Genomic DNA, 23,944 nt, shown 5'->3' on the forward strand with positions numbered 1-23,944 from the left:
TAATTTTTTGAAATTATTGTGGCAGTTATTGGTCGCACCAAAATTTTTAGGTTATACGAAAATATTGCATCGCATATTAAAACCGCTTATTAGGTTTTTATCTTCACATTGTATAGGATTTTAAAAACTGAAATGCATTACATTCTTTCCAAATTATCATATGAAAACAGTTTACTGTCTTTATTTTTTCTTAAGAAAATGGCTAATTTTTTTCTCCGGAAAAAAAATCCATTTTCTTCTTCCAAGAAATCTCAAATCACAAAACGACCTAGCACAAATTCGTTGAAATGTCTTTACACTTATTACACATACTGAACTTTCATATATATATATATATATATTTTTTGACCTAGCTTTTGACCAAAGGCTTGGTAGTTTTTTTTATCATTCTTAATTGAAATGTAAGAAAACCTCATGTGAGGGGGAGGGGGGACAATAACTATACCGTTTACTCCTTTTAAAGTTAGTATAGGTGCGAAAACAAACAATTTCAACATTTGATAGTTAATTTAAATAATTTAATTTGTAACAAATCAAAAGCTGAAACATAAACCCATAGCCACCAGTATGTTATACAACTTGAGATCAATAAATAAATAAAACTGCTTTTCCTCCAACGTCCGAAGGATTTATGGCACTTCATCTAGAACGCACGCTCTGAAATAAGAGTGCGCGCTGGAGTTTAAAAAAGCCAAGGATATTCAGTTCCACCATTGAAAGATTTGTAGAATGCTCATTTAGTTCTGAAAATGTTAATTTATTCAAATTTGTGCATCGTTTCGTAGAGTGATAGCTGTCATTGTCGTTGGCATAGGCGGCTGGTGCCAGAAAAAAGTGCTGGGAAGGAGCAGGTTAGGTGGAGGGCGGCGCCCCTAAAGTTGACTTAGTTTTGCATTTATTTTAACGTCATAATTAAATGAAGTCCTCCGAAAATTCTCGCCACAGCCTCCCAAATCGGGACGCTTGGCCCATGATAGACTCTCTGCCTCCAATTTAAAGCTATATTTTAGTTTTTAACCGACTTCAAAAAGGAGGCGGTTATAAGTTCATACCGTATGTATGTTTTTTTTTTTTTTGTTTGTCCACTCATAGCGTCTCACCTAGTGAACCGATTTTGATGATTCTTTTTTTAATGGATAGAGGATGGCTCAACTTAGGTCCCATTACTTTGTTTGACCATATTTGTTCTTTAGAAAAAAAAGTTATGGGCAAAAAACAGTAAATTTCCCTATTAAATGATTAAATTGATATTGTAGCGAAGTTCGCACTTTTCATCCGTGGATAACGGTGGCTCAGTGGTAGAATTATCGTCTCCCACACGAGCGACCGGGGTTCAAATCCCGACTAGGACAAAGTGAATTTTACTAAAATTTCGTTTCAACTGTTTCCCGTATTTTCTCGAATGTTCTATTAATCTATATATATAAAAATCTCGTGTCACGATGTTTGTTCGGGGTAAACTCCGAAACTACTCAACCGATTTTTTTATCAAATTTCATACCTATGCGTCATTTGGTCCAACTTAAAAGATAGGATAGTTTTTATAATTTTTTATTGCAAATTAAGTATTAATTATACAATAACAGTGTGAATTAATTGTTCAGTTCTAAAAAAATTTAATAGATGGCGGTGTAAGTTAATTAATTGATATAACTCTAACATCGTTTGACTTACTGCTAAAAACAATATGCTAAAAAAACCCGAAACGTTGCTTATCATTTTTGTAGAGCGTTTCGGGATTTTACAGCTTTTTATTCACTTCCTGAGAAAATCAACTATATTTATCAAAAAGGTTTCTTAATTGCTAGAAATTGCAGATTTCACACTATTGTGAAAAATATTTTTCTCCACCAGTATCAAGATTAACTGAATGTTTTTAATAGGTGTATCGGTTTCAGTTTGATCACGGTTCGTCCAGATCGTCTCAGCTCCCAATGAGAACGAAAAGATGTCTGGATCACGGAGTCTTTAAAAGAACTGCTGACGCGTTACCGATGAGCTACTTGCTCAAGAGTTTGTCTTAGCGTTGGCAATGATTGCATTAATGCTTTGGGAATTTCATTGGAAAACCAAGACGGTTCCAGACTTTTACATTAAACCTACGTTAGGCTTCTCTAAATATGCCAGAATCATAACTGGCTTTAACCGGAAGACTACTGATTTCTTCGAAAATATTCCGGGATAATTTCTGGAAGGTTACCAAATTTAAGCGGAAAACATTTATTTTCTTTCTTCCCCTCCCCCCACCCAAGAAATTTTTAATATCATTAATTCTTGCAAAAATACGTTCGCAACAGAAAATTGCAGTTACAATTGCATCGTCAGGCATTGCTGCTACCTTTTTTAGATGGTAGACGAACAGCACATTCAGCTTAAAAGTTGCCTTTTAGATATTCATAGCAAACCAAATGCAACGTGTAACATTAAAGAAAAAACGCGGAATTGCTGCAGTGTTGGAAAAGAGATTGCATTAGAATTTGGGATAAGTGTACTATAGTTCATAAGTAAAAGCATGCATTCGAAGCACATCATAGGATTATGCTAGATTTGAAAGGCAACGATAAACTTTTAGGTGGTATTGTCTGAATACTGTCTGGGGACTTTCGGCAGACAATACCTGTTGTTCCGATGAATTCAACGGATGTTTAAAACAATCGTTTTGATAGCCTAATTTCGAGATGATATGGTTGACCATGAACATGCGAGTACAAACGCAAAATGATCTATTGGCACAAGAATTTTCTAATCAATTGCTGGGTGTTGGAAACGGTGAAATTGAAATGTATCAAAATACACAGTACATCAAATACCCTGACAATTTCTGCACTGCTGTTGAGACGAAAAGTGAACTAATTGAGAGTGTATTCCCGAATAAATTTAATTTCTTTTATTGTGATTGCCTCTGTAATCGCGTTATTTTGGCAGCAAAAAACGTTGATGCAGACGCATTTAACTTTTAAATGCAACAGTTGTTGCCCGGTAATTTGAAAAAAAATAATTAAATCGATACAATTGCTGATTAGAACACATCATTTAAGTTTCCAACTAAATTTTAAATTCTCTGTATATACCAGGAATGACACTGCACAATCTCCAGTTGAAAATTTATTCACCAATTAATCTTCTCCATAATTTAAACCCAGCCAGGTTTTCACAAATATACACGTATAGTTATCAAAAGGGTCACCGGAAATGCTCTTGAAACAGCAATTTTGACGGGAAAGTTTAAAGGAGGAATCATCCTGCTCCCATGCATTCCATTAATATCATCAGAATCTCCAATACAACTTAGAAGGCTTCATATTCCGCTTCGCTTTGCCTTCGCGATAACCATTAATAGATCTCAAGGCCAAACAATAGTGTCGATTTGGACAAGGAAAGTAGGTGTTTCTCCCATGGGTAATTACATGTAACCTGCTAAGGTGGGGAAAAACCATCAAATCTGTTCGTGTTAGCAAAAGACAGATTAACCAAAAGTAATGTGAACAAATGAGTACAAAGATAATTTTCAATTTTAATAATTTAAAATAATCGAAAAAATAGTTCGAAAGCAATGTTATCCTTATATATTATTTCTGCAGCCTGTTTTTGGTTTCTACGCCAAATTTCCCTCAATTCTTGATCGATTTCTTTGATTTACGGCTTATTTTATAGCTTATGGTGCTGGCTACTGACGAAAAATAGACCCAAGATCTGAAAATTGTTTCTTTTAGCCGAAAAATCCTTATATATTATTTCTGTAGCCTGTTTTTGGTTTCTATGCCAAATTTCCCTCAATTCTTGATCGATTTCTTTGATTTACGGCTTATTTTATAGCTTATGGTGCTGGCTACTGACGAAAAATAGACCCAAGGTCTGAAAATTGTTTCTTTTAGCCGAAAAACCTGTTTTAAAGAACCAGAATAAGGTTTTCGGTCAAACTTATAACTTTAATTTGCGCTATGACCGACAGAGCTGAGTAGCTTGATCGGCAGAGCGTTCTCTTCGTAACCAGGAGATTACGTGTTCGGGCATACGTCCGAACAATCTGCGACAAAAAAAATTAGAGAAATATCGCGCATTACATGAACACTGAATTAAATGGATAACAAGTATGAGGGAATAGAATAAATGAGAAGGAAATGCTCCTTGCTGATATGAAAACATTCAGTGATTTTGTGCTAAATTACTTCGAAATTGCACGTGTTTTTTTTGTTTTTTTTTTTTTTTTTGAAGCTTTGGCTCTGGAAAGAAAATTAAAGCATAATGTAAGCGAAAATATAAGTAACAGGTTTAAGATTTCAGACTACAATAGAATTGTTTTTTGTTCAGAAAAAAAAATAATAAATCGTATATTGAAATATATATTATTCTAATGAGTTTTTGACTCTTTGTACAAATAAATAAAATACTACCTCAATTTGAAGGGTAAAATATATATTTTTTCTTCTTTTTGCTAAAAAACAAATAGCTTATCACATTTTTACTACATTCGAAAGCATAGTTCAATTTATTTTGTATTTTAACCGTGCTGTTAAATGATGAACACGTGCTGCCATCTAAGTTATAACGGTTTAAGCAGTCTGCGATAACAAATTGTAAAAATTTTCAAAAATAAAAACATTTTTCATTAATATCTTATCTTATATATTAATCCCCTCTCATTTTAAAACTTATCAGGCTGGCCAATGACGAAAAAAAGACTTACGGTCGAAAATTCAAGTTTTCGAAATCGCCTCTTGCTGTTTCAAAACCTTGATGCTGCCTGTAGTTCTTATGCATTTTTTAAAGCAAAGTTCTAATGCAGTTTTCCATTTTTTTACGTCGCTTTCGGCAAAAAAAAAAAATAAAAATAAAAAACAGCCTGTGTGTGTGTTCATATTTTAATAAAGCTTAACAGCACTGGACTTAGTTGTTCGGTTTAATTGATAAGTTTTTTTCGGTAGAGCGTTCGGCTATAAACTATCTGAACTTCGGGCAAGCTTGGGCTGTCCGACATAATATCAAATTTATATTAGTATTACGCATTACATGTGCTCATAACATACACACCTAATAAAATAAATGCAGTGGGAATGCTACTTGGTGTTTCGACTCCTTTATGCAGGCTACAGTTATCATTCGGATAAGTTGATTGTTAATCGAACTGTGTTCTTTGACTACATCCAGACCACTCAACATAATGTAGGCATAAAAAAGTATTAGATTTACCTAAAGAAATCCTTTTTGTGCAGAAAAACATTTTTATTGTATGCTAAAATGTAGATTTTTCTAATAGCAGTGTTCGACCTTTTGTACAAATGAAAAAATACTACGCCTGATTAAAACTACGAGTTTCACTCAGTAAACCTTTAATTTTTTATTCGCGCGAATACGATATAAAGCATTAAAAGTATTTTCAACTTCATTAGCAAGAAATTATTTTCTACTCCTCTGCGTTCTGCTGAAAAAAAATACATTTTGTCTACGTTCGAAAAATTACACTTAAGAACGGACTCAGTTCAACTGGTTTTGGTTTTGAATTTTAAGTGTTCGATTAAAAGAGAAACATGTGAGGGCATTTAAGCCGTAACGGTTAAAGCAACCTTCTATGTGAAATAGTTCAATATTCAAAGATAAAAACACTTATTTTCAATCAAATTTATTACTTCTCTAGAATGTTTGTTTCAATCGCTACGTGAGATCTTCGTCATTCTTTAATCAAATTCCATGCTTTGCGAATAATTTTAAATCGTATCATGCTGGTTAATGACAAAACACAGATGCATGATCTTATTATTATTTTTTTTTTGGCAAAAAGCTTTTTTGCTGTTTTTTACTACGCATTCCTTCAATGAATAGCTTTCGAAAAGGAAGGCGCAATTGCTAGGTTTTTTGGGGTGTCGGGCTGTTAGTCAGAATGGCGCCAATTCGAATACGTGCCAATAAATATATCTTTAATGTTTCTTTTTTTCCCGTCAGATGCTGATATGTGCAGGACTGTATTTGCCACAACCTGTTTTTTCACATGCACAATTATTGCTTTTTCACGAGTCACCACTCAGCCACTTTTAATGACATTTATGTTTGCATTGAAAATATGTACGATTAAAAGGGGAGCTATGATCAAATTATCACAACGTTGTATTTAACGAGGTTTTGTTACTGATGTCTTCAAATTACATGCCTTCTCTTGTGCGCTTACTTTTTTCCGTTCTTCTTCATAATGTTCTTTGAAATTTTTTAAGAGCAAAATGCCTGATGAAACGATTCGAAGCACAGTGCGGAGTTCCGCACGGGTCGACTAGTCTACCTTATTTTTAAAATTCCACTTTTATAGTTTATCAGTTTATTTAGTATATTTAGTGAGAAGTCATTGATTAAAAACTATAGTTAAAGCTGAGATGAATAAAATGTGCATACAAGAACTGTATATTGGTTAATGCTTAATTTCAACATTATGATACTTTACCTACCACTTTCAAGTTATTTTGCACCATTTGACGAAGTAAGTACACAGCAAAAAATTTCCGAAACGTTTCTGAGTATATCCGTGTAACGTTTCAGGATTTCAGTGGTTTTTATCAACTTATCGGAAAAATCAAGTAACATCGTCAAAACGTTCTCTGAATTGCTACACATTGCACGAATGCAGTTCCTCACTGTTGTGAAAAATATTTTTAGCTGCCAGTTCAAAGATTATCTGAACGTATTAATAAAGTGTATCGGCTTCCGTGCGACTACAGAATGTATATTCGTCCATGCTAATCAGCTCACAAAGAGAGCGAATGAGTATGAACTACTTGCTTTGCAAGCGCGTAAAATTCGTGGTACATATTTGCAAATCTGGGTTTGCTTTGGCCATGTTTGCGAAGCTGCTTATGGAGTTTTCTTAACAAATCATAAAGGTGCCAAACTATTATATGATACCTACCTAAGTTTACTCTTAAGGCCATGTTTGCAATACTTCTTATGGAATTTTCTAATTAAATCAGAAAAGTGCCAAGCTGTTATGTTATACCTACTTAAGTTTTATCTAATGTTCGGGAAACACGACTGGCTACAAGCGGGAAGATTTCTGAATTTTTCAGGAGGCTTCAAGGAGAATTTCAGAAATGTTACTGAATTTTAGCGGAAAATGTTTCTGATTTTTGTAAGGTATCTTACTGGTAGAAATTGGTCTCATCAGCCGCCCATTATTTTCCAGGAACAATTCTGAATCGTTTTAACAGTGATACTCACTAAATTTAATAAACGTAAGTATAGAAAGTAACGCTTTCACTGTAGAAAATTTAGTTAGTACTTGAGTAATAATTAGTTAGTTAGTAATTTAGTAGTCCCACTTCGGCCAAACCCGACCATTCTCAATTCCCTGCAATTTAAAATCGACTGAATATTTTCCAGCATTGTTAAAAATATTGATTTGATCGTATAAAAATAATGAGTAAAAATTTATTTTCTATTATCAGCCACAGCAACGCGTGGCTGGGTCAGCTAGTTTCTGTATATTTTCAAGTCTGGAAAGTTCCAGCACTTTTTCAAGTTGTATATAAGGAGATGTAACGTTCATTCGTGGTTCTGAATAAAGATCTCGAGTTGAGACTAACGAGTATTCGCTTCATTTGGCTTTCACATTGTCTTCGCTATCTTCATCTACGCGACAATATGAAACTCATTGTTATAAAAGTTTGGTGCCATATAACTGTAACATTAATAGTAATTGCAATGATAATTTTGAATAAAGGCTTTTCTAAAGCAATACAGTGATATAGAGCCGCACTTCTTACTAGGTAACTTCTTACTTTTACTGAAATATCTACATTTACACTAAAAAGAATGAAATAAAAAAATTTTGGAAAAAAAATAGAACCGACTTCAAAATTGCTCTAAAAAGTGAAAAATAATTTTATTCTTTAAACACCATCGATAATACTTTTAAACATAATTTTTGAAGTTGGCGCAAAAACAAAAAGTAAAATCCATTGTAACCATGCTTCGTTCATATTTTTATCAAAAAATCATCCAAACTTAGAAACGAAACATTTATATCGTTACTCAAATATGCTGTCATCAATGCGTAATGCATGTGGTAGTGAAGAAACTGGACGTGGTTAAATTTATACTTGTAGTTGAGTTATGGCTGTGAATGATTTTATCGATCGTTTTTGCGCCAACTTCAAAAATTATGTTTAAAAGTATTATCGATGGTGTTTAAAGAATAAAATTATTTTTCACTTTTTAGAGCAATTTTGAAGTCGGTTCTATTTTTTTTCCAAAATTTTTATGAAATAATAACATGAGAAAAATATATAACACATTTATTAAGTTAATTCTTCTCTCCATAACCACGTGAAGGTATTGATTTTTATCATTTTTTGATCGATCCTTAATTTTGAACTCAGAAAAGTGGAGGGGCCCTTTACTCTTAAAAGTGATTGGGCAGTTGCCCCCCCCCTCTCGTACGAGCCTCCTTTGGTCGTTGAGAATTAGGTCAATTTGTATCTGAAAACAGTGCTTCATTTTTAACAAAAGATGTGTTTGAGCCTTGTTAGAGACATTAAGGAGATTCTCATCTATTATTTAGTCTAGTTAAATACTTCATCAAATTAAAAAAAAAAAAAAACGGTGCTACAATCACCATTTATTTACACTTTTTTCTCAATTAGTCTTCGGTAGATTATTTTATTATCTACAATTTTGGGTGGAGTTATTGTATACTTTTAGGCTTATAAAGTGACATGTTGAAAAATTAGGAATCGTATTTTAGCGCCCCCCCCCCATCCAAATATACTATATCGTTTCAAATGATTTTCTAAGTCCTATTCAAATGATTCGGGTTTTTCCGTGCAGGTTTTGGACTTACCATGCTTTTGTTTTTCTTTTGTAATGTGTATTGTATTTTTTTAATTTTTAGCAAGTTGAAATTTCTTTTCGAGAGACGATTCATTTCCTGGTTTAACAGCATCTTCAACGAATTCCTCTAGGTGAAGATAGGTTTGTGTCTGCCTTTTATTAGCCCTTTGGTTTTAAATTTGCGATGAACTTAACTAAATGGATCATATTAGATTCTTTATTCGTTTCTGTTCTTTTCAAAATTCGTTATAATTTTGAAAATACTTGAAAATATCTTCCAGGTCACAACGAGTTTCCTCAAAGCGAATTTTCAAGGCCCGATATAGTAGCTGAATTTAGTCTTGCCAAGTTTACTGTTAAATAACAAAACAGGACAACGGACCAATTCCTGTGACAAAAAATTATTTTTTAATCAAACAGAAAAGGTGTTATAGATGAGACAAATAATTTTAAAAAAAAGTGTTAAATATTGCTGCAATTGAGAGTTGGAATAAATTATTCATAGCACAAAATTATTTGTAATTATACTTAAAATTATTTTAAAACGAGCTGATGTGTGCATCACGTGACTTCCTCTTTTACACCAATTTAAAGTTATTTCCTCATTATTGGCAATTTTGTTGTGATTCAATAGTTAACTCTCTGAATATCACGCCAAATTGAAACCAGATTTAAAAAAAAAAAGAAAAAAGCCAAATATTTATCGCCAAGACAAAACTTGGCGACAAAAAGAATAGCGATATATCGGCAAGTGTCCGCCAAATTGTAACACCACTTGAGTATACATCGAAATTAACAATGATTTCCTTCCAAAAAGGGGCAAAAGACCCCTTTAGAAACACCCGAATGCAACCAAAAGGGGAGGTGCACAACTAGACCCCACTTGGAGTCTACGTACCAAATTTAAACTTTCTAGGATATACCGTTCTTGAGTTATGCGACATACATACGCACATCTGAACATACGCACATACATACATACATACGTACATACCGACGTCACGAGAAAAGTCGTTGTAATTGACTCGGGGAATGTCCAAATGGATATTTCGAGTGTCTATACATTCTTAGGCACTTATCCGCGTGTGGTTGGGTTGGAAAAAAAAAAAAAAACTCAACATTAATTCGGGAGTGAGCAAAATGGAAATTAAGGCCGAATTTTGAGTGAAATTTTTTTCACGAATACAATACTTTCTTTTTTGTGAAAGGAAGTAAAAAAGGCTCTGATTGATCGAGGAAGTAGAAAAAATAAAAACATAGTGCACATAAATGCACGAAAATGCAATTTGTCACACCATCGAGTGATGGATGCATTATTTTCCTTTCTTTCTGCTACTTTTACTTATTGATATTCTATTCATTTGTGTTTTTGAAGCCAAATTTTTACACCAATGGACTGATTTTGGGCCTGTCTGATCCAAAAAGAAATGCACATTTAAAATAATAGTAAATAGCTAATGAGTTAAATTGAAAAATCTTTGAATTAAAAACTATATATTATTTGCACCTAATACCGAAAATACCAGTATTTTACATCTGCAAATACCGGTAGCATAAAATTGCAAAACAATTCGAACTACCAGTATTGTGATCGCTAACTCTGACTCATGCCTTTTATGAAAAACTAGATGTTAAAAATTGCTTAATTTTTGAAATAGATAATGCCCAGCAGCTCTGTAATATATACTTTTCGTAATTTGAATGCAGCAAATTGTTGCGATTAAAAATAGCTGCAATATTAGAAATTAAATTTTCAACTTCCACCAACAAGATAGCACCAAGTTGTGCAAAAAAAAAAAAAAAAAAAAAAAGTTACCAATTTATGACGTTACTTCCGTCCCAGTGCTTTCATGACTTAGTTTACGTTTTAATTTAAAATTTTGTCGGGCCATAAGGAGTACAACTTCAAGAATAATGAATGAAATATAACGCTTGTTTTGTTAATTTATATATAATTATTGAATCATCATCCCACTTGAATAGAATTTTCTGTTCTGAGTGTATAATTATTTTAATTTATCCTTGCTCTAAAATAAATGTACACCACAGCCCTTGAGTCTGAAAATTGCCGCGCTTTATTCTCAACAACCCTAACCACTTTTATTTTCACTCTTTTCTGACAGTATAGTTATTGGTTTTTAATTTAAATATTTTGGAAATTATTTCTTGTGTAATTTTAATTCACCCCATGAGCTAAAAAATGTACAACACAACTCTTGAGTCTGAAAATTTCCGCGGCTTCATTTTCAATTACCCTAACCTTTCTTTACTTTCCCTCTATTCTGAATGTATAATTGTTGATTTTTAATTTGAATACATTTTAGAAATTTTTTGTGTGTATTTTTAATTTATCCATGGGCTGAAAAAATGTCCACCCTTGAGTCTGAAAATTGCCGCGGCTTCATTCTCAATAACCCTAACCGCTCTTCACTTTCAATCATAATGTTCTCCCCGCTTCACTTTCAATAACATCCTCCGCGCTTCTCACTGCTAAATTCCTCTTCCTATAACTTATTTTCCCCCTCATGCTCATTAACCTAAACGGGTAGATCTAGTGATACGCTGTCTAGAGCGTGGGATTCCTGTCTAATTTAGGATGCGCTCTATATCGTGGGAGTAGAAGCACGGAGGTAGGCCGGCACGACACCCTGCGCTCCAGACACATCTATAAATCGGTAAAATGAAAGTTTTCTTTAGCCTCTTTTTAGACAAAAAAAAAGGAAAGTATTTTGTTGAGAACATCCGGTTGTGTAACACAATGGAACGTAGTGTGGAGATAGGCTGTCAATGTCGCGATCTGTTTTTATCTTTTTGTAAGAACGGGTGAAATTTCAATTGAGAAGTGACAGTTTTTTTTTGTGTTGATAGACGATTTTGAACACACATTCTAATAAAGGAGTTAAAAAAAAAAGAACACATATTTACCTTAGTTGATAGCTCAGTTTTCTGTGCAAAAACACATTAAAACTAAACAGTTACACAGTTAAGAATAATTATAGTAAAAAACGCAAGTATGGAAGTTACAATCTTGAGTATAAGTTACAATCTCTTAGTATGAAAAACTAGTCGACCCGTGCGGAACTCCGCACTGTGCTTCAAATCGTTTCATAAGGCATTTCGCTCTTTAAGAATTTCAAAGGAAGAACATTATGACGAAGAACCGAAAAAAAAGGAAGCGCAGAAGAGAAGGCATGTAATTTAAATACATCAGTAACAAAACCTCGTTAAATACAACGTTGTGATAATTTGATCATAGCTCCCCTTTTAATCGTACATATTTTCAATGCAAACATAAATGTCATTAAAAGTGTGACTGAGTGGTGACTCGTGAAAAAGCAATAATTGTGCATGTGAAAAAACAGGTTGTGGCAAATACAGTCCTGCACATGTCAGCATCTGACGGGAAAAAAAGAAACATTAAAGAGATATTTATTGGCACGTATTCGAATTGGCGCCATTCTGACTAACAGCCCGACACCCCAACAAACCTAGCAATTGCGCCTTCCTTTTCGAAAGCTATTCATTGAAGGAATGCGTAGTAAAAAACAGCAAAAAAGCTTTTTGCCAAAAAAAAAAAATAATAATAATAATAAGATCATGCATCTGTGTTTTGTCCTTAACCAGCATGATACGATTTAAAATTATTCGCAAAGCATGGAATTTGATTAAAGAATGACGAAGATCTCACGTAGCGATTGAAACAAACATTCTAGAGAAGTAATAAATTTGATTGAAAATAAGTGTTTTTATCATTGAATATTGAACTATTTCACACAGAAGGTTGCTTTAACCGTTACGGTTTAAATGCCCTCACATTTTTCTCTTTTAATCGAACACTTAAAATTCAAAACCAAAACCAGTTGAACTGAGTCCGTTCTTAAGTGTAATTTTTCGAACGTAGACAAAATGTATTTTTTTTTCAGCAGAAAGCAGAGGAGTAGAAAATAATTTCTTGCTAATGAAGTTGATAATACTTTTAATGCTTTATATCGTATTCGCGCGAATAAAAAATTAAAGGTTTACTGAGTGAAATTCGTAGTTTTAATCGGGCGTAGTATTTTTTCATTTGTACAAAAGGTCGAACACTGCTATTAGAAACATCTACATTTTAGCATACAATAAAAATGTTTTTCTGCACAAAAAGGATTTCTTTAGGTAAATCTAATACTTTTTTTATGCTTACATTATGTTGAGTGGTCTGGATGTATTCAAAGAACACAATTCGATTAACAATCAACTTATCCGAATGATAACTGTAACCTGCATAAAGGAGTCGAAACACCAAGTAGCATTCCCACTGCATTTATTTTATTAGGTGTGTATGTTATGAGCACATGTAATGCGTAATACTAATATAAATTTGATATTATGTCGGACAGCATAAGCTTGCCCGAAGTTCAAATAGTTTATAGCCGAACGCTCTACCGAAAAAAACTTATCAATTAAACCGAACAACTAAGTCCAGTGCTGTTAAGCTTTATTAAAATATGAACACACACACAGGCTTTTTTTTGCCGAAAGCGACGTAAAAAATGGAAAACTGCATTAGAACTTTGCTTTAAAAAATGCATAAGAACTACAGGCAGCATCAAGGTTTTGAAACAGCAAGAGGCGATTTCGAAAACTTGAATTTTCGACCGTAAGTCTTTTTTTCGTCATTGGCCAGCCTGATAAGTTTTAAAATGAGAGGGGATTAATATATAAGATAAGATATTGAAGAAAAATGTTTTTATTTTTGAAAATTTTTACAATTTGTTATCGCAGGCTGCTTAAACCGTTATAACTTAGATGGCAGCACGTGTTCATCATTTAACAGCACGGTTAAAATACAAAATAAATTGAACTATGCTTTCGAATGTAGTAAAAATGTGATAAGCTATTTGTTTTTTAGCAAAAAGAAGAAAAAAATATATATATTTTACCCTTCAAATTGAGGTAGTATTTTATTTATTTGTACAAAGAGTCAAAAACTCATTAGAAGAATATATATTTCAATATACGATTTATTATTATTTTTTTTCTGAACAAAAACAATTCTATTGTAGTCTGAAATCTTAAACCTGTTACTTATATTTTCGCTTACATTATGCTTTAATTTTCTTTCCAGAGCCAAAGCTTCAAAAAAAAAAAAAAAAAAAAAACACGTGCAATTTCGAAGTAATTTAGCACAAAATCACTGAATGCTTTCATATCAGCAAGGAGTATTTCCTTCTCATTTATTCTATTCCTTCATAGTTGTTATTCATTTAATTCAGCGTTCATGTAATGCGCGATATTTCTCTAATGTTTTTGTTGCAGATTGTTCGGACGTGGGCCCGAACACGTAATCTTCTGGTTACGAAGAGAACGCTCTGCCAATCAAGCTACGCAGCTCTGTCGGTCATAGCGCAAATTAAAGTTATAAGTTTGACCGAAAACCTTATTCTGGTTCTTTAAAACAGATTTTTCGGCTAAAAGAAACAATTTTCAGACCTTGGGTCTATTTTTCGTCAGTAGCCAGCACCATAAGCTATAAAATAAGCCGTAAATCAAAGAAATCGATCAAGAATTGAGGGAAATTTGGCGTAGAAACCAAAAACAGGCTACAGAAATAATATATAAGGATTATATTATATTACGTTTGGTCTTCGAAAAAGAGGATTTTTTTTCCTTCTTGTGACTCAGATTCGTCATTTATGAAGGTCACAAGGAGTCAGTTGCCATCCTGTTTTTGATAATTAATGTTTTTACATATTAGTGAGTGTGGTTTTTCTTTTTTCCGGTAAACCTTGCAACTGAGTATACAGCCTTTTCTTCAATATCCCCGTCCCCCTGGGAAAACTCGACATAAGGCATAAGGGGTCTGCTGTGATTGGAGTTTTAATAAATTTATTAAAAACTTGAGTTGGGAGTTTCAAGAGCAACTTTCTGTAATCAGACACTTATCTCATATCGTAAGACAGAGGTACATTCCCATGACTCATACCAAGTCTCGTGTTCGTGTCGTCTTGGTGAAAGACAGCAGCCCTAATCACTAGGCCACACGAGACTCTTTATTTCATACACTAATCAAACGGAATATTTGGTAAGTCTTTTTTTTTTTTCAATAAAAGGTACTATTCAGTAGAGATTGACAATGTCGTTCTTTTTAATGATCCATTCATCAGAATGGATCGCTAAATTTTTTTTTAACCCGTTCATTGAACTCGTTCGTTTATGTAAAAAAAAAAATAATAATAATGCAGGTTATCTCTTTGTGGGAGTTGCTAACGTTCATGAAAAATCTCTCGTTGAATCAGTAATATTATTTTAAGGAAAAAACGAGCTGATGTGTGCATCACATGACTTCCTTTTACTCCAATTTGATGTCATTTCCCCATTACTGGCACTTTTAATGTGATTCAATAGTTTACTCTCTAAATATCACCAACAGTGGCCAAATTAAAACAGATTTAAAAAACAAAAAGCCAAATTTATCGCCAAGACAAAACTTGGCGACCAAAAGAATGGCGATATATCGCCAAGACAAAACTTAACGACCAAAAGACTGGCGATATATCGCCAAGTGTCCGACAAAGTATAACACCACATGAGTTTACATCGAAATTAACAATGATTTCCCCCAAAAGGTGGCAAAAGACCAATTTAGAAACACCCGAATGCAACCAAAAGGGGAGGTGCACAACTAGAGCCGACTAGGAGTCTACGTACCAAATTTCAACTTTCTAGGACATGCCGTTCTTGAGTTATGTGACATACATACGCACATACGCACGTACGCACATATATACATACGTACATACAGACGTCGCGAGAAAATTCGTTGTAATTAACTCGGCAATCGTCATTACGGATATTTCGCATGTCCATACGTTCTTAGGCACTTATCCACGTCTGGTCGAGTCGAAAAAAAAAAAAAAACTCAATATTCATTCGGGGGTGAGTAAAATGGAAATTGAGGTCGATTTTTGAGTGAAAATTGTTTTGCGAATACAATACTTCTTTTTTTGTAAAAGGAAGTAACAAGTAAAATTAATAAATAGTAAGAATATATCAACACAAAAACTAATTCAAAAATTAGTTTTTTTTTTAGGTTAAGATGTATAGATTATAACTATAAAGCAATAATAGTTCATTTTGTTAGATACTTCTTGGTGACCTAGCGGCGGCTAGGTAAGACTTGACATCTGTTCTCCATTGTAAAGGTTTGATTCCAACAATGCACAAAATTGGACAATTACATCTTATTTAATCTAAAAATGATTAAGTTGATGTGACGTCAGAAAACTTCTTTAACCAACCCCACTAAAAAGGATCTCAAAATTTTCTCTAGAAAGAGCCAATTTCTTGAGAAATTCTGCAGAAATCTGAAGATATTTTTAAGATTTTGTTTTGCCTCAAAAATATCTCAAGAATTTTTTGAAACATTTTAGAAACATTGACATCTTGCTAAATTTGTCTCAAGAATTTCTACACAAATTTAAAAACAATTTGGCGCTAAAGTAAAATCTGAAAAAAATCTGCAGATACCATTAACATCGAACGAATAACGATTTTTGCGATTTTCTTTTTCGAAATTTTAAAGTTTTTTTTTTTTTTTTTAATTATAAATCTTGTGCGAAGGTCCTTTGATGCTCAAGAATTCACAGGGGGATTCCTCTCATTCCTATAGTCGGGGGGGGGGGGAGTGTCGATTATCCCCCCCCCCCATTGAAAGGGGTTTTTCTTATTCAAATTCAGTTTTCATCGGATCTAAAGTTATTTTGGCACCAAGGTCCTTTGATCAGGAGGAGCTCATATTGGTGTTTTTGCTCCCTGTTGGGGGTCGACCCCCATGGGGGGGGGCCTTATAAAAATTCAGTTCACATCGGATCTTTGCTAAATTTGAACAGAGGTCGTTCAATGCTCAAAAATTTACGAAAGGGGAATCTCGACTTGTGTGGGCGGGGGGGGGCCTTAATGGGGGGGGAGCGATCCCCCTAATTGGGATGTCTTCTTTGTACAATATCTGTTTTCGTCGGATCTTTCACAAATTTGACACAGAAATCCTTTGATCAGTAGGAACTCGCATAGGTGTGTTTTCGCCCATATGTGGGGGTCGGGGGGGGGTCGCCCCCCTGGAGTTTTTTTTTTTTTAATACTATCCACAGTTTGTATCGGATCATTGCTAAATATGAAACAGGCTCTTAATGCTCAGGAATTTACATGAGGGGTTTTCGCTCCTTTGCGCGGGGGGGAGGGGGATAGACCCTCCAGGGCGTTTCGCCAGATAATCTGTAAAACGGAGTGTTTACACCTTTTTTTTTTTTTTTTCACGGTGACTGAAATTTTGAGATTCTAAAAAAAATTAAGAAATCCAAAGTTATATAAATTTAAATTTTGAGTCATAAAACAGCTCTTTGGGAAATTTTACATTTTTTTTTTCTTTTATTAAACGTTCATATCGAATGGAGTTTTTCGATGTTAAAGAAATTATTGTGATATTGTGAACATAGGTGTCTTTTAGATTTTAAGAATATAATCTGTGACAGTACAATGCAATTGTGATGTTTTTGAAGATTGAAACTAGAAATTTGCAAATACTTATTTACTTTATCAAATATTTATTAAAATTATTTTTTTATAACTGATATCATAATTTTGATTTTTGCTTTTTGAATTAAAATTATACTAATTGAACACATATTTCTACATTTTTATCCATAAAAACAAGATACGATTGACATAAAAGAACCAATCTATAAATGAAATTAGCTTTTGATTGCGCAATAACTTTCCTGTCCTACTGCAAAATCTTGAGTCCAGCAAAATCTAAGCAATTCACGACAATGAAAATTAATACAACACTAGCTCAAATTCTGATAGTTTGTCCGAAAATGCTGCATTTTTTTTTTCTTTTTTAATTCGTTGTAGATTTTTTTAATTTAATGATTTATGAATCACCTTTTTTCATATTTTTTTTGCTCCAAACTAATCAGCTTCGGGCTTGAAGTGAAGAGAACTTGCTTCCAGCTTTACCGGCGACCGGCGATTTGTTTACGTGTTTGTAAAAGAAGCCTCTTCCATGCTTTCGCTCATTCAATTTTTTTTTTCGCTATTATTATAATTTTAAGCTTTATTTTGTCTTTAAACTGCTTTTGCTCATATTAATTAAGCTACGGGTTTTTTTTTCTCTACAGGGTTTTTGTTGTCATGTGATTTCTTTACTATCGTATATCGCCAAATCGCTGGGCTTTTTAACGTGAAACACGTGCTTATAATTGCTAGTTAATTCTTTACATATTTTAATTTTTAGCTTCGTTATTTCTTTGTTTATGTTTAATGCAAATTGAGTCTTTGATGTCCCTACTGCGCTTTAATTTTCATATTAATGTGAGAAAAAAATCACTTTTGTTCATGTGCAGCTTTTATTGCGTGTTTCGCTAGTTGAAACATTGTTCGTTTTATTTGATATGTTCGGGTGTTTTCTTTTTACTTTTATTATGATTATTTTTATTTATTGCGTTATTTGCACGAAATTGAAACTACAGTTGACTGTGAGTAACTTAATGCATAGAAGTAACCTAAAGAAAAACGAATTTCACATAATAAGACTCAAATATCAAATGTATAGTTAAAAATAAATTGAGCAATGTGCAAGTAGACAATCATGGAAAGATAGACGCATGTTACTTGACTATATAGTGAAAAATTTAAATGAAAACTTGAATGTAAGTAAAAAATTTCTAATTAATAAGTAACCCGAAATTAAGAACAAAACGGAGAATGAGTGAAAGCGTAGCAAGGCAGACACCATAGTAGGTAGTGACACCATAGCTGACACATTTATTATCAGGTCGATCCCCCTTGCCAAAAACCTACCGCATACGTCTTTCATTTTTTGTCAATAAGTATAAAAAAATAGCTTAAATTAGAGACGTACTGGGTACTCGGTAACTACTCGGTACTCGGCCACATTTTGATCAGGTACTCGGCCAATACCGAGTAGTTGTAAAAAATTGAATATTGTTCAAAGCGGATTTTACAATTAATAAAAAAGTACAAGCATATAATATACCGCGATCATTTACAATTCAAATTTACAAGTAAAATTCAAATTTTGAGAATAATGAAGTCTGTTATGCTTCAATGGAGTAAATCTTATATTTTAAAGCCCCAAAGTTGATAAAACTTATGTATTAAAAATGGGGCAAAAAAGGTAAGTACTATGAAATGTTTATATAATTAAATGGATTTTTGCCACTTCCAAAATTATTTATAAGAAGTATAAAAATACCTTTTCTTAAAAAGTAAAACAACGTCAAAAGCACGAATGTGCAGGAACACTGCAAACATGTGTTCTGGCATTACAAGGAATGCTTTTTTCAATGCACAACTACTGGTAACTAATTTTTCTAGAAACACGCAGTTTACTTAAATACCAATATGTTATTTTTATAAGAAAATTAAATTACTTTTAATTTTAATTGAGTAATAATTTAGGTTTGCTCAGTGCTAGAATACTCTAGCGTAGTAGAGGCATGACAATAAGCGGTGATAAGTATTAATCGCAACACGATTAAGACTTATTACTTTAAACAAATATCTAGCTTGAAAGAAAATTGAAAAAATCACACTCAATGAAGACTGTTTTAGGAACAGCTTTTAAAAAAAAAAAATAGTTTTAACTCTTATTATACTATCCCGACACTGAAAACCAACTGAACCTAAATTCAAACTGAAACTTAAAAAATGGCAAACGCCTTTTCGAAAGTAAAATCTCCATTCAGAAATTTCGAGAACGCGCTCTTAGTTCCATAAAGATAAATAAACAAATTAAAATAGGCATCCCATGCAATGAAATGAGTGGGAACCCAAAATATTGTAAACCCCAATACCTGATAGTAACAGCCGTTTAAGATTAAAGAAAAGGAAAAAATGGATTAAATCAAAAGAGAGAGAGAGAGCGATGAGAGGACTTTTCCTTTCCCCGTGGAGTGGGCTCCGAAATTTCTGCCCTTTGCCTCACTGAAACATTGTATAAGCGACGCAAGACGAGACACATTCCTCCCATTGCTTCTACTATTGTAATTGGATGAAGATATTTTTCGAAGGGGCAGGTAGGAAGCCGGCCCATACACATCGTTCGGGGTGACGTCGCTTGCCGTTTTCGTAATGCTCGCAGTTGGTTAAGTTGTGGACCGTTGTTGAAATGGCCTGAAGGATCATTCTTAAAGTGCTGTCGCTAGTCAACAGAAAAGGAACACTTTTTTCTTATATTAGCGATTAGCAGAGTGTTAGAAATTTAAAATCAGTTTCATGCCTGATTTTATTTAAAACTGAAACACAAAAAGATATTTTTATATAATTTAACTATGCACAATTTTTCCGGGTGGGCTCAGCCCATAGTGACGAGCCACCACTGACGTGTCTGCAGTGCTCTTGCACATTTGTGCTTTTAACGTTGTTTCATTTGCTTTAAAAAATTATTTAAGTTTGCCGGACTAGAAGTATAGATTGATATGCTTTGTTTTAATTCCAACTTGATTAATCCTACCTTTAATGTATTTTTTTGTTTTTACTTTAAAAAATTCATAATTAAATTTCAGCTGGAATTTTGTTTTAAAAACTTATTTGGACATGGAGGTCTATACTACTATTCGAATCAGTTCATAATTCGTCATGTGTGTCAGTGGTATTTCTTAAAACACAATTAGAACTGGGTACTCAGCCGAGTAGTGAAAGGCGGAGTACTCGGCCCAAAGTGCTACTCGGTACGTCTCTACTTAAAATCTATTTTTTTTCTGTCTTGGATCCCATTGCCAAGTTAGCATCTATTTTCTTCCTCTGTGACAGTTGTGAAACTTTTCGAGACTGCCCCAAATTTTTTAATTTGTATTCTCCGCAGGTGCGTATTAAGAAGGAGGAATAGATTGATTTCAGATATTTACCCTTTTATAAATTCGCAAACCTCCGCCTTGTAACATCATGGAAGATCGTCTCAGATAAATTTTTAACTTCCATTCCTCAAAACTTACATAATAGTGTACTCCCCTTCCTGTTCCTTACCGTAATGTCTTCAAAGGCAGGCCCAAATTAACGTACCTGCCATGTGGGGAGGGGGGGGGGGCACGCCTCTAAAACGGTAGTGGCCATTAGTGCCATAGCATATTCTGGTAGACAGTTAGGGGGCCCTAAAGTTACAGATCCAGGCATGATCAAAGGTGTCCTATTCAGTCGACTCTCGATAACACGAAGCCTTACAACTCGAATATTTCTTTATCTCGAGGATTTCACTCAGTCCTAAAATAATTTAGTTTTTTCAATACAAAGTTCTCTATATCTCGAATAAACTCCTTTTAAGTTGAAAAGTTCTACGAAATCTTTGTTTTGTCTAATGCGTTAAAATGCATTTAAAATAAGAAAAAAAAAACAAGTTTTTCTTATCAGCTTGTGTGAGGGGATAATTTATTTTATATTAGTGCTCCTAAAATGCACACAGTGCTTATGAAATCACTACATTCCTAGATTTTGCAAAATTGCGGCAAGTACCGTGTGCAGCAGAGTCAAAAAACTTACCCTAATGTTGAGTAAACGGTGGCCGAATTTGGAAATGCCAGGAATTCGGGAATGGGGTTTAACAACAGTATTTTCACCCTACTCGATGTGTTTCTGAGAGTCTGCCAAGTTATCCAGTTCTGAGACTGTATCTCTTTTACATACGAATGCTTCTACTTTATGCTTAAAAAGGTAAAAATATATTGCTAAAAAATTTTAAAATTTTAATTCTGATTCTACTTTCATATCTTATTTATGCACTCTTTTTCAAAGCATGAAAAGAGTTGATTTTCAAAAATTTCACATTAGCCAAGAACTTATTCTTACAGTAAGAAAAGAACTTATTCACATCAAGCATCATGCTGAAAATTCAAAAATATCTGCAGGAATGAAAAACAATATGCAGTTGAAAGATGAAAATAAATGACAATCCCATTAGCTTTTTTTCCAATCATATATCCATGACAGCAAAAGGGGAATTTTTTGCATTAATTTACCTATTTTGAAGATAATGCTTAGTATGGATATTAATTAACAATTATCAGGCAATGCACATATCTACAGCAAATGTATGTGCGCACAACATGTGCCTCTGTAACTCTGTAATATCTATGCATATTCATTACAGGGTCAAGAATGAAAATACACCATTACCACTTGCCCGTTTGGAACATTTAAAAATGTTGATAGAAAATGGGAAGCTCGGGTAATTCTTATCTAAAATTATTCATAAGTGTGGAAATGTAGTTTACACAACATTGGGAATGTTTCAAATATTTGTACGTTTTCCTAAAATTTTGTTTATCAAGTTGGTAAGTTAATTTAATTGTTTATTTTATTCTGATTATTTATTTATTTCATTTGGTTGATTCTGAACTTGATTTTAGTAATTAGTAAATTATTGACAGTCACACATTTTAAAAAGAAAACTGCTAGCCTTCAAACGAATTAAATCTTAGCGTTTTTCTCAGTTCTTAAAATAACATATTTTTAAAAGTAAATTTCAAAGAAAAAAAAAAAAAAATGCAGTAAATAAAACCAGTTTAGCAGGTTCCTTTGTTTTGTAAAATCAGTATTTTTAGTAATTGAGAGATTATTGTGTATTATATCAGATATTTCAAGGAAAAAATAATAAATTTGCTTTCATGAAAATTCCTACCTAATTTTTGTATCATTTGTTGAAAACCAGAAAATGTTCTTGAAATTTATTATTTCTGTTTTTTAGTTACAATAGTAGTTCAACTCATTACATTTCGCTTTTATTTAATGTGCTAACTGTAGTTCATGTGGTTGAAATTTTATTTTTCACAAAGCACTAAATTTCAGTATTCTTGTGAAAAATGCATGTTTTTTCTACGAAATTGTAACTCATGAGTCATGGAAAGTTGCAACTTAAGTCATGGATTTCAAAACTCTAAATGTAGCAGCCTGCACTTGCATGATTTTCAGTGTCTCTGCATACATAAACACATGTGATTGCCCTACATTATTATTGTTTATCTTGTCTGATCTAAAAATTTGATAAAATTTAGGTTTATGATTAAAGGAAGTATATACACATGCAAAATAACCTCTCCCTCCCTGCAATATAGTGCTCTATTTTCGCTAAAATTTGGAATGATTAAACATCGCTCTTTGTAGTGACGCTACTGAAATATATACAGTGGTGTTCCCATAGAGTATACTTCATATATGCCGTATACTCATTTTTTAGACATATAGTATATACCCTCAAATTGCATAAATTTTCATATTATAATATACAGTGTATATGATCATGTACACCAATTGTGGGTAATGGATTACTGGAAGTATAACCTCAGAAAAATTGATGGGAACATCACTGAATATATATACAGTGGAGCTTCATAACTCGTCACCCCAAGGGAAATTAAAAACATGTTGATTCAAGTGGATGTCAACTTACTGAGGTTCCATAATTTTAATTCCTGAAGAGTTTCTGTATCACTTTTACTTACCAAGGCTGCAGAGTCGGAGACTGACAGATTTTAGGACAAAAGAGTCAGATTCAGGAGTTGAAGGTTTAAAATTTCAAGCGTCGGTTATTTTCTCCCTAAGCCCGCAACTCTGCCACTGCTCGCGGAGTCGTAGTCTAAGGGTATGAAATTTCCAGAGTCGGAGCCGGTCATTTTCCCTCCCTACACCACAGCCCTGTCACTTTCTAATGCTTTACATTTTCATCATGGAAACTAATTCCAGTATATGAATTTTCTTATTTTGAAAAGTACATAATAAATCCATAATTCTTGAAAAGAGATAATAAAGATTCTTGTCAGTCAGGTCTGAATTCACACCCCCAGGGAACATGAAAACATGTCGACTGAAGCGGAAGTCAACCTACTGAGGTTCCATAATTGTAATTCCTAAACAGTTTCTGTATCACTTACTAGGGCTGTGGAGTCGATGACTGACATATTTTGGGGCAAAGGAGTCAAAGTTTTAAAACTTCAAGAGTCTGAGTCAGTCATTTTCTCCCAAAACCTGCAACTCTGCCACTGCTAGTGGCGTCGGAGTCTAAGGATCTAAAATTCCCAGAGTCAGGGCCGGTCATTTTTTCCCTCTACTCTGAAGCCTTGTCACTTACAAATGCTTAACA

The sequence above is a fragment of the Uloborus diversus genome, chromosome 10 (genome assembly GCF_026930045.1).
Source record: "Uloborus diversus isolate 005 chromosome 10, Udiv.v.3.1, whole genome shotgun sequence".
NCBI classification, from domain to species: domain Eukaryota; kingdom Metazoa; phylum Arthropoda; class Arachnida; order Araneae; family Uloboridae; genus Uloborus; species Uloborus diversus.